Genomic DNA, 11,514 nt, shown 5'->3' with positions numbered 1-11,514 from the left:
AGGACAGAGAGCAGGCAGCAGCATCAGGCAACCCCAAGGAGAATGGGGCATGCGTCCAGGGGCATGCAGCCCTCAGCCTTCTGGACAATGCATAGGGACTTGGAGTTCTGGGTATGTGTGCAGCCCACAGGAAGGAACACCTTGTCCCGGGAGTATGAGCTAAAGATACTTTCCCAAAAGGCCGAGGTCACCATCCTCAGGACTGGGTTGCACCTCTCATCATGACCCTGTTGAATACGCTGTGGCCCCTGCCCTACTGACACCCGGTTCTTACCACCTGTGCCCTTGGCCTGGTCAGGCCTCCTATCTCCTGGCCTTCTTTGGGGTTGGCTATCTATGGAGTTGAATTAATCCCCTCAGCCCTGCCTAATTAAACATCTCTCATTTATTTACAATAATCTAAATGCCTCCTCTGGGCTGGTTCTGTATGAAATGCTAGTAAATGTTTAGCATTAGCAATTGGTTCTCTGAAAAAAAGAAATGTATGTATGCATATACATTTAATTATTTATTGTAAATATCACTGATAGGCAGGGTGCAGTGGCTCACACCTGTAATCCCAGCACTTTGGGAGGCCGAGGTAGGAGGACTACTTAAGGTCAGGAGTTTGAGACCAGCCTGGCCAAAATGGTGAAACCCTGTCTCTACTAAAAATACAAAAAATGAGCCGGGCATGGTGGTGCGTGCCTGTAATTCCAGCTAATGGGAGGCCGAAACAGGAGAATCGCTTGAACCCAGGAGGTGGAGGTTGCCATGAACAAAGATCACACCACTGCACTCCAGCCTGGGTGACAGAGTGAGACTCCGTCTTAAAAAAATTTGTTTTCATAAATAAATAAATATTACTGATATAAAGGATGCATAGCACACCATTCACAAATAATAAAATAGTCCAGATGTGGTGGCTTATGTCTGTAATCCCATCGCTTTGGGAGGCCGAGGTGGACAGATCACCTGAGGTCAGGAGTTCAAGACCAGCCTGACCAACACGGAGAAACCCCGTCTCTACTAAAAATACAAAATTATCCGGGCATGGTGGCACATGCCTGTAATCCCAGCTACTCAGGAGGCTGAGACAGGAGAATCGCTTGAACCCAGCAGGCGGAGGTTGCAGTGAGCCGAGATCGTGCCACTGTACTCCAGCCTGGGCAACAAGAGCGAAACTCTATCTCAAAAAAATAAAATAAAATAAAAATAAATAAATAAATAAATAGAAAATACTCCCCATTGTAAGCTCCATATACCGATTGATTCACAGAACATTTTTGTTGCTTTTTTGCCAAACTCTGGGATCAGTTGCCAGCCCAGGCTTGCCTTTGATAAATGAGTGTGGTTCTGACTTGAATGGCTGTAGGTATTTTCATTTAAGTCAACCAGTAAAATGAAAGTAAAACAACGAAGGAATAGGTCAAACTTCTCTTTCGTAATGATGTCAGTAACTTCTTTCACAAATCAGGTAATAGTTTTTTAATACTACTTCCTCCATTTCTGTGCTCTTCAGATCATAATAGGCCGGGTGTGGCGGCTCACGCCTGTAGTCTCACCACTTTGTGAGGCCGAGGTCAGTGGATCCCTTGAGCCCTGAAGTTTGAGACCAGCCTGGACAACATAGCAAAAACTCATCTCTACTAAAAAATACAAAAATATGCTGGGCGCGGTGGCTCAAGCCTGTAATCCCGGCACTTTGGGAGGCCGAGATGGGCGGATCACGAGGTCAGGAGATTGAGACCATCCTGGCTAACATGGTAAAACCCCGTCTCTACTAAAAAAATACAGAAAAAAACCTAGCCAGGCGAGGCTGAGGCAGGAGAATGGCGCGAACCCGGGATGCGGAGCTTGCAGTGAGCTGAGATACGGCCACTGCACTCCAGCCTGGACGACAGAGCGAGACTCCGTCTCAAAAAAAACAAAAAAAAAAACAAAAACAAAAACAAAAATATTAGCCAGGCATGGAAGTGCATGCCTGTAGTCCCAGCTAATTGGGAGACTGAGGTGGGAGGATTGCTTGAGCCCAAGAGGTACAGTTTGCAGTGAGCTGAAATTGTGCCACTGCACTCCAGCCTGGGTGACACAGTGAGACCCTGTCTCAAAAAAAAAAAAAAAGAAAAGAAAAAGAAAAAAGAAAAAAAAGAGGGAACAAAAGAACATAATGGCTATAAACAGGACACACTTTTGTTTTTTGTTTTTTGAGATGGAATCTGCTGGAGTTCAGAGGTGCAATCTGGGCTCACTGCAACCTCCACCTCCTGGGTTCAAGCAATTCTCCTCCCTCAGCCTCCTGAGTAGCTGGGATTACAGGCACCCACTACCACACCCGGCTAATTTTTGTATTTTTAGTAGAGATGGGGCTTCACCATGTTGGCCAGGCTGATCTCGAACTCCTGATCTCAAGTGATCTGCCCACCTTGGCCTCCCAAAGTGCTGGGATTACAGGCGTGAGCCGTCGTGCCCGGCCAACAGGACACACTTTTAAGTTTAATCTGCATCGTTAACATTTTTTCTATCACTTTCTAAAGTCTAGACAATCAACAAAATGAAAACTCAAGTCATGATTTGTCATGTTTACCAATTTCTGTTGAGTAAAAGCTCCAGCCATGGCTGGCTTCAAGCTACCAATAGGACAGCGCTGAAGGCAGAATTGGGCTGAGATGTGCAGCAGCCGCCCCTGCGTGGCATTTTCCAGCACACACACAGGGGACGCAAAGAACCCGGGAATGTGGGAATCTGAGGAAATCATTAGGAAGGAGTCAGTTGTGAGCATTTATTATCGTTGTTCTTTACATCATTTCATTGTGAATGTAAATCATTTAATTTGTAATCACCCATTGTGTTCAACAATGGGTTCACAAAACATCTGAGAATGTGGCCAATGGCTCTTGCCAGCCCGTATGGGTGGACCAGCTTCACCTGGCTGTGTGAGCTCACTTGGCCCCCACAAAAATCCTATTGATTCAACATTCATCCGACAGGCATGTGCTGGGCACTGTGCTAGATGCCGGGGACACATCGGACAAGGGTGTGGAGCGGCCCCGACCCTTGCAGCTCTTATGTTCCAGCAGGAGACGCAGGCCGGATATGCCATCAACATCCAGAGGATACTGTTTGTTAGGAGGTGAGGGTGCTATGGAAGCAGGAATAAGGAGATTGGGAGTGTGGGTGGGGACAGGGCTGGGACGGTAGTGATCAGGTGGTCAGGGCCAACTCATTACTAAGATGACATTTGAGTAAAGACTTGAGTGAAAAAGAACCATGCAGATATTGGAGAAAGAACATTCCAGGCCGGGTGCGGTGGCTCAAGCCTGTAATCCCAGAACTTTGGGAGGCCGAGACGGGCGGATCACGAGGTCAGGAGATCGAGACCATCCTGGCTAACCCGGTGAAACCCCGTCTCTACTAAAAAATACAAAAAACTAGCCGGGCGAGGTGGCGGGCGCCTATAGTCCCAGCTACTCGGGAGGCTGAGGCAGGAGAATGGCGTAAACCCAGGAGGCGGAGCTTGCAGTGAGCTGAGATCTGGCCACTGCACTCCAGCCTGGGCGACAGAGTGAGACTCCGTCTCAAAAAGAAAAAAAAAAAAAAAAAAAGAACATTCCAAGCGGTGGCTACAGTCAGTTCAAAGGCCCTGAGGCAACACCAAGTCAGTGTTTGAGGATTAGTGGAGGAGCCCGTGTGCCCAGAACACAGTGTGCAAGGGAGAGAGTGGTAGAAAAGAAAGCCAGGAGGTGACGGGGACACATGAGGCAGGGCCTTGGATGTCAGAGGACTTCGTAGGGTGTTGAACCAAGAAAGTCTCCTCTCCCCTTTGCAGATGAATACACTGGTGCCCAGAGTCATGCTGGTGGCCGGTGGGAGAGCTGGGAGAAGCCCGGGTCAGTCTGGCTCTCACCACGCCATGCTCCTGCTTCCACATGGCAGGGGGACAGTCATCAGGTGTACAGCAACCCAGCTCCTACCTGTCTCAGCAGTCCTAACTGGCCATGGCCAAGAGTTCCCTCAGGTCAGTCCCGGTGGATCTGGACCTCTGCCTGGGTGGCTCACGGGAGCTGGGAGGAACAGAGACTCTACCAGGTATTAGGACCGCAGGACCTAGGAGACTCCCACACGAAGCTGAAGACAAGGCTGTCTAGGACAAGTAGATGAGTCACATCTAGTCTGACATGCAAGTCACTGGGGTGCACCCCACTTGCAGGGGCATTCCTGCCACATGAGTAAGTTGCTCAGCTGCCGGTGACCTGGGGAGGTGCAACCTTAATGGGGTAAAGAGGAAAAGGGGCTGGGTGTGGTGGCTCATGCCTATAATCCCAGCACTCTGGGAGGCCAAGGCTGGCAGATCACCTGAGGCCAGGAGTTCGAGACCAGCCTGGGCAACATGATGAAACCCCTTCTCTACTAAAAATACAGAAAAAAAAAAAAATTAGCTGGGCATGTGATGCACGCTTGTAATCTCAGCTACTCAGGAGGCTAAGGCAAGAGAATTGCTTGAACCTGGGAGGCGGAGGTTGCAGTGAGCCAAGACTGTGCCACTGCACTCCAGCCTGAGTGACAGACGGAGACTCCATCTCAAAAAAAAAAAAAAAAAGGAAAAGGAAAGGCGCATGTAGTATAGCTGGGAGGAGGGTGACCGAGTGTGCAAACACCACTACTGGGGCACCTCAGCAGGCTTGGGGACTGATGAGGCCTCAGCTCAGAAAGCCTGCTCCAGGCCCCTCCTCCTCCCCCCTCAGCCACGTGAGCCTGCTCATCCTGACCACAGCTGGACACCTGACCCGGGGGCCCCCACTAGTTTCCCCCAACAGGGATGACGAGGATTAACAGGACAGCTCTCAGCCTGGGAGGACTCTGGTTGCTGGAATGAGCTGGTCTGTTGGGGGAGGGGGCACTGGAAGCCAAAGGACCCAGAGGGAAGCAGAGGCCAGACAGGAGCCGAATCACAGCCACGGAAAGCCAGCAGAGACAAGGACAGTGAGCTGCCAGAGGAGGGGACAGGGCTGGTCTCATGGGACCTGCCGAGACCCATGGGGCCCTGAGATCAGAATGGCTCCAGGCGGGTGGTATGGTCCAACACCTTGAAATTGTTAATAATTATTAAGCAAGGAGCCCCACATTTTCATTTTGTCCTGTGAAGTGAATGGCCCCACCACCTTGTCTGGGGCTAGCAGGGAATCGGGAAACTCTTAAGAGGGGGTCCCTCTAGGCAGAGTCCTCCGGATAAAAACGGGACAGATTCCGGGGAGCTGGGATGTTCTTTGTGTCACCTCAAGTCACAAGCCAGGGTAGGAGTGAGCGAGGAAAGAAACCTTTCTTAGATTTCTTAGGTTTCAGACCCATGGGCCCAAGGGGTGGGCAGGGGTGCTGGTGGGTTCTGTCCTGGGAGCCCAGTGCTCATTCTCCCAGATATTTCCGCCCAGCAAGGGTCCTGCCTGTGGGCCTCTGGGCCATGCGAGGAGGACCAGAGCCTGGCTGTTTTGAAATAGACAATTATGGCCAGTCGGACCAGCCTGTTCAATACTCTATTGACAAGTTCACCTTGGCAACCTGGAGCCTGGCTCCTCCGTGAGTGATTCTACCTCCTGGCATCCCTTTGGTCTTAAAGGCACATCTCCACCCTCTCCCAGACTATGCATGACCCTGACGAAGGGACCAGACCATACATGCACCAGCAGAAGGTGCAGGGACTCCTCCCTACCCAACTCTCAGCCCCACTGCTACTCTGCAGGGAGGGGTCTCCTCCTCTGTGCCCCACCCTCAGTCCCAGGACCTCACGATAAAGCTCGTTTTCCTGGGGCAGGGGTTGCAGAGGTAGATGATGTATTTCACCCTAGTCTGCTCTGGAGGGTGGGATATACAAACCCTCGGGTCCAGCGACACCTCTGCAGGATTGGAGGGTCTGAGCTGAGGGAAATCACAGACATGTATTGCCCCTAATCAGACTGCTAATGAGTGACATGAAAAATGAAGGCAGCACAATCTTTGTCGCCCAGGAGCGGCCTGCGCCAGCTCGGCAGGCTGCGTCCATCAACACCGACCTTTCCTTTCTGGAAAACCAGAGCTGCCCCAGGGCTGGGACTTGTCCTCCAGGACACACACAGGTGCCACAGCAGAGCACTTGGTAGTTCCTGCGATGTGCACGTCAGAAGACAGATGTGGCTCCCCTGGGTCAGGCTGAGAAGCAAGTGAGAAATTGTCAGGGGCCAAGTTGCCCTTGGTCCAATTGCTTAACGCCTCTAGCATTGTGTCTGCACCCATCTGTCTGTCTGCCTGCCTGCCAGGGCCTATCTGGGGAAAGAAGGCAGAAGTCAGGCTTAGTGCAAATGAGAACGTATCTTTGCCCGTGGGTAACCAAGAAAAAGATGAAAAAGTGGCATCGGCAGAGTGTGGGAGTGAGCTGTCCTCAGATCGCTCCGTGTACATACAGCTGTGGCTGTTTTTCAAAATTCCGAGAAAGACTTCTCTCCCACATAGCTTCTGTGGCAATATTCTCTCTGGTTTTGTGCAATAGTTATTGGCTTCTATGGTACTAGTTCTTGGTCTCCAGGCTAAAAAGATAAAAACCGCAGTCATCCCCAATAGCTTCAAAAAGAGAAGGATCCTTTCTCTGTGGCTCTTCTTCCATGAGATCCTGCCATTTCCTTAGAATCAAAACACTAGTTTCAAGCAAGGGGTTGGGGGTGGAGGACATGGGTCTATTTCTGAACCTTCCGATGTGAATGAGTCAAAGAATACAAAATCACCCCATTATCATCATTACTGTCAAATCACAGGGCAATCAACTCCCTGACACAGGCCAGACGGACATCCGGGAGAAATCCATAGTGCCGGAACTGGTTCAGAGCCCCACGAATTAACTGGGAATAAAACTACGAGAGAAAAGCAAGCTTGTGTTTCTTCCCCCTTTTCCCTGTTACTTTGACATGCTTTTTGTTTAAGCAAATAAACAGAAGCCAGCATTCAATAGCGAGGAGAAGTGGCCCAAGGTTGTCCTCGTGTTCCAGGGCACCCGGGCAGGTGGACTCTGGGCCACCAGGGCCATCAGTCTAGGGCCAGCAGTTGATTTCACTGAAGGCATTCACACAGGAAGCTGGTGGTCCCGACTCGTGAGTTCTCCTCAGAGGTGCCATTCTCGAAACTTCCCCCAGAAGCGGGACTGCACCCTCACTTTCATGGCCCCTTCCTCCATAGAAAGTTATTTAAAATCACATTTTATAGGCTGGGCGCGGTGGCTCACACCTGTAGTACCAGCACTTTGGGAGGCTGCAGGAATCACCTGAGGTCAGGAGTTGGAGACCAGCCTGGCCAACATAGCGAAACCCTGTCTCTACTGAAAATACAAAAAAAAAATTAGCCGGGTGTGGTAGCCAGCACCTGTAATCCCAGCTACTTGGGAGGCTGAGGTAGGAGAATTGCTTGAGCCTGGGAGGCAGAGGTTGCAGTGAGCCAAGACTGCGCCATTGCACTCCAGCCTGGGTGACAAGAATGAAAGTCCGTGCCCAAATAAAATAAGTAGAATTACACTTTATAGCTTTGTTGGAATGAACACATTAATATTATATACTAAAATATTTTGGGTTTTGGCTGGGCGTAGTGGCTCACACCTGTAATCCTAGCACTTTGGGAGGCCAAGACAGGCAGATCACCTGAGGTCAGGAGTTCAAGACCAGCCTGGCCAACATGGCGAAATCCTGTCTCTACTAAAACTACAAAAATTAGCTGGGCGTGGTGGCACATGCCTGTAGTCCCAGCTACTTGGGAGGCTGAGGCAGGAGAATCGCTTGAACCTAGGAGGGGGAGGTTGCAGAGAGGAGAGATTATGCCACTGCACTCTAGCCTGGGCAACAGAGCAAGACTCCATCTCAAAAATAAATAAATAAAAATTTTAAAAAAAACAAAATAAAAGTCTGTTTTTTTGAGACAGGGTCCTGTCCTGTCACCAGGCTGGAGATCAGTGGCATGATTTCGGCTCCCTGCAACCTCCACCTCTTGGGCTCGAGAGATCCTTCCACCTCAGCCTCCCAAAGTAACTGGGACTACAGGTGTGCACCACCATGCCCAGCTAATTTCCATATTTTGTTTAGAGATAGGGTCTCCTGACGTTGCCCTGCCTGAAATTGAACTCAAGGATGAGTTCAACTCATGGATGAGCTCAAGCGATCAGCCGGCTTCGGTGTCCCAACGTGCTGGGATTAAAGGCATGAGCCACTGCGCCCAGCTAGTTTCTTCTGATTTTAAAATAAATTATATATACACAAAATGGAATATTATCCAGCCTTTAAAAGAATGGAAATTCCCTGGAGATATTGGCTTAAAGAAAAAGGATGGGTGGGCCGGGCATGGTGGCTCATGCCTGTAATCCCAGCATTTTGGGAGGCCGAGGAGGGCGGATCACCTGAGGTTGGAAGTTCAAGACCAGCCTGACCAACATGGAGAAACCCTGTCTCTACTAAAAATTCAAAATTAGCTGGGCGTGGTAGCACATGCCTATAATCCCAGCTACCCAAGAAGCTGAGGCAGGAGAATCGCTTGAACCCAGGAGGCGGAGAGTTCAGTGAGCTGAGATCACACCATTGCACTCCAGCCTGGGCAACAAGAGCGAAACTCTATCTCAAAAAAAAAAAAAAAAAAAAAAAAAAAAAAGAGAGAGAGAAAGAAAAGAAAACAAAAGAAAAAGAAAAAGGATGGAAATTCTGACTCCTGCTACAACATGGATGAACCTTGAGAACATTGTGCTGAGTGAAACAAGCCAGTCTCAATGGACAAATTCTGTGTGATTCCACTTATATGAGGTCCCTAGAGTAGTCAAATTCATAGAGACAGAAGGTAGAATGGAGGTTACCAGGGTCTAAGAGAGGGAACTGGTGTTTAATGAAGACAGAGTTTCAGTTTGGGAAGATGAAAAAGTTCTAGCAATGGACGGTGGTGATGGTCCCACTACAACATGAATGTGTATATGCCACTGAATTGAGCCTGAAAAATGGGTAAAATGGTTCGTTTTATGTTACATGTATTTTACCACAATCTAAAATAAACAGTTTTTTTTATTAGAACATTTTCATGGGCCCTGCACAAAGCCTCCTGGGCCTGATGGAGAAAAGCCCCACCCAGGAGAGCACAGGGCTGGCTCCACCCCTGCACCACACATGCCGTTTATCAACCGAACACTCCCACAGCCACACCCACAGGATTCCTTCCAGTCTGTGTCTGTCTGAGCCCAGAAAAAGAGGAAATACTGAGCTCTATCTGGACCTTCATCCAGCGATGATAAATAATCTCGTGTTCCAACCCAGCTCCCATCCTCTCAAGGCCATGGTCTCCACCAGAGGTCTAGGTCTTGGGGCCCCTTGCCCGGACCTAAGGCATCTCTTAGGGCTTTAGTGTCCTCAATTAGCAACCCAGGGAAAGCACAGAAGTGCCTGGGCTCTGTAAGAGGCGGCATTTATCAGCCAAGCAAACATTTTTTTCAGTGAACCTCAGTTTAGGGGAAGCAGTTCCTGGCGGGGCTTTGGTTCCAGGTTCTTCCCCTCCCGGGACACCCATTCCTAAGGGGAGCAGGCTGGTCTGCCTGGAAGCATTTGCCCTGTAATATCAGTTTGCTTCTTATTGGCCCTTTGATAGCAGAACAAGAGGCTCTGTGATCCTCTGGACCTCAGATTTCCTTTTAAACTCTCAAATAAATAGATATGTGTGTGCTGCTCGTGTGGACTTCCCGCTGGGAGTGGAAGGGCCCCGAGGACGGGACCCGCGTCGGAGACAATGGCCCGCACCCCTGGGGCCTGTTCCGTGCTCAGGGCGCAGGGGCTCCCAAGGTTCAAAGTCCCCTGGAGCGGGTTGTTTCTGGCTGCGAAAGCAGCAGCCCGGCCGCCGTGGGGAGGGGGAGGGGACAGCGTGTGCAGGAGGCGGGGTGTGCGGGGCTTTTCCGTCCATCTCTCATCGCAGCGAGACCCCCGCTTTGCCCGCGTCCTCCTTCCCCCCTGCGGGAGAGGCGCGGAGGGGCTGCCGGGCCGGCCCGGGGGAGCCCGCCCCCTAGGGGAGGGCGTGGCGTGTGCAAGCTCCTCTGCGCCCCTGCCTGGGCCCCTCCTGGGCACTCCGGACTGGCAGGCGAGGAGCCAAGGGCGATCCCTGGGGGTGGGGTCCGGGGGGCGGGGAGAGGTCCTCATGGACTATCCCCAGGGACCACTTCTGGAAACGGCCTTCTGGAAGAAGCTGGGGAGGGGGACTTCTAGGGCACACCTGGGGTATCTTCCCGGAGGTGGGGTCGAGGGGACACCCGCACATTTCTACCAGGATTCAGGAGGGCGGAGCGACCAGATGGACAGGAGTGACCGCGTCCCACAACCTCGTCATCGGGGATGGGGGTGGGGTTGGGGGCTGGACAGGTAGGGATGAAGTTGCACTGCGACCGGACTCAGCTCCGGAAGTGTCCAAAGCCTGGGCCCCATGCAGACAATATGGAATTTTGGGGGTGCCCGAGGTGTTACCACCCGCCCTGCAGTGCAGGCCAAGCTGCGGTCTGGCTGGGCCCTCCCGGCCGCCATCCCACAGCCTCAGGATCCCTGAGCCCCTCTCGGTTCGCCCCTCAGTCCTGCAGAGACATCGGGGCCCCCCAGGTGTCCGGCGGGGTTCACCGCGCTCCCGCCTTTGGGGATCGATCGGCTGGCGGGCGACGCGCGGCCGCGGCTCCGGAGCCTCCGCCCCCTCCCCCTCTCGGGCTACGCAGGACGCGGCCTCCAAGCAGCGTCCTCGCGGTTCCGGGCCGCGGCCAGGCCCGGCTGCAGGCCAGCCGGGGAGGCGGAGACGCGCCGTGCCCTTCCGATCGGGCCGCCCCTCGGCTCCGGGGTTGGGGAGAGGGAACTAGAGCGAGCCCAGCTTCTCCGCCAGCGGCGCTCGGCGCCCCCTTTTCTCGCCCCCTCCCAAGCCAAATACCCCCACCTCGCGCGCGTGCTTAACCCTCAGCGTGCCGCGAGGCTGGGAGCTGGGAGGGGGTAGCCGAGGGGGAGGGGCGCAGGGGAGCGAGTTGGAGGGGGGCAGTTGCGCTTCGGCTGACGACCACCTCGGGGTCCGCCTAGCGATTTTTATTTCATTCCCTGGCTTGCTGCAGCAGCTCTTGGTTGGAAAAAGGAAGAAAGAAATCTGCCCTGTGTGTGGGCCCCGCTGGGTTTGGGGGCGCGACGGGGACACCCGAGAGGAAAACACAGGGGCGGGCGTGAAGGGGTGAACCTCAGGGGCACCAGAGAGCCTCGGGGCGACCTTGAGCAAACGAAACCCAAATAAAACCACAGTGCGCCGAGGCCGTTGTGAGCGCGGCGGCTGCGGCGGCAGCGGGCGGTGGAAGCGGTTCCAAAGATCATTATTTGAAATATGGATCCCGGGAGCGCAGATCTCCGGGCCGGCGGGGCCTCGCGACTGAGTGGGGGCTGGGGGCCGGATGGGCTTCTCTGGGCGGGCCTGAGGTGGCTGCCCTGATGTTGGGAGGGACGGACGTCGTAGAAAATAGCGGTCCCGCTTCGGCGCCTGCCACCC

The sequence above is a fragment of the Macaca mulatta genome, chromosome 16 (assembly GCF_049350105.2).
Source record: "Macaca mulatta isolate MMU2019108-1 chromosome 16, T2T-MMU8v2.0, whole genome shotgun sequence".
Taxonomy (NCBI): Eukaryota; Metazoa; Chordata; class Mammalia; order Primates; family Cercopithecidae; genus Macaca; species Macaca mulatta.
Note: the sequence above shows the minus strand (reverse complement) of the source record.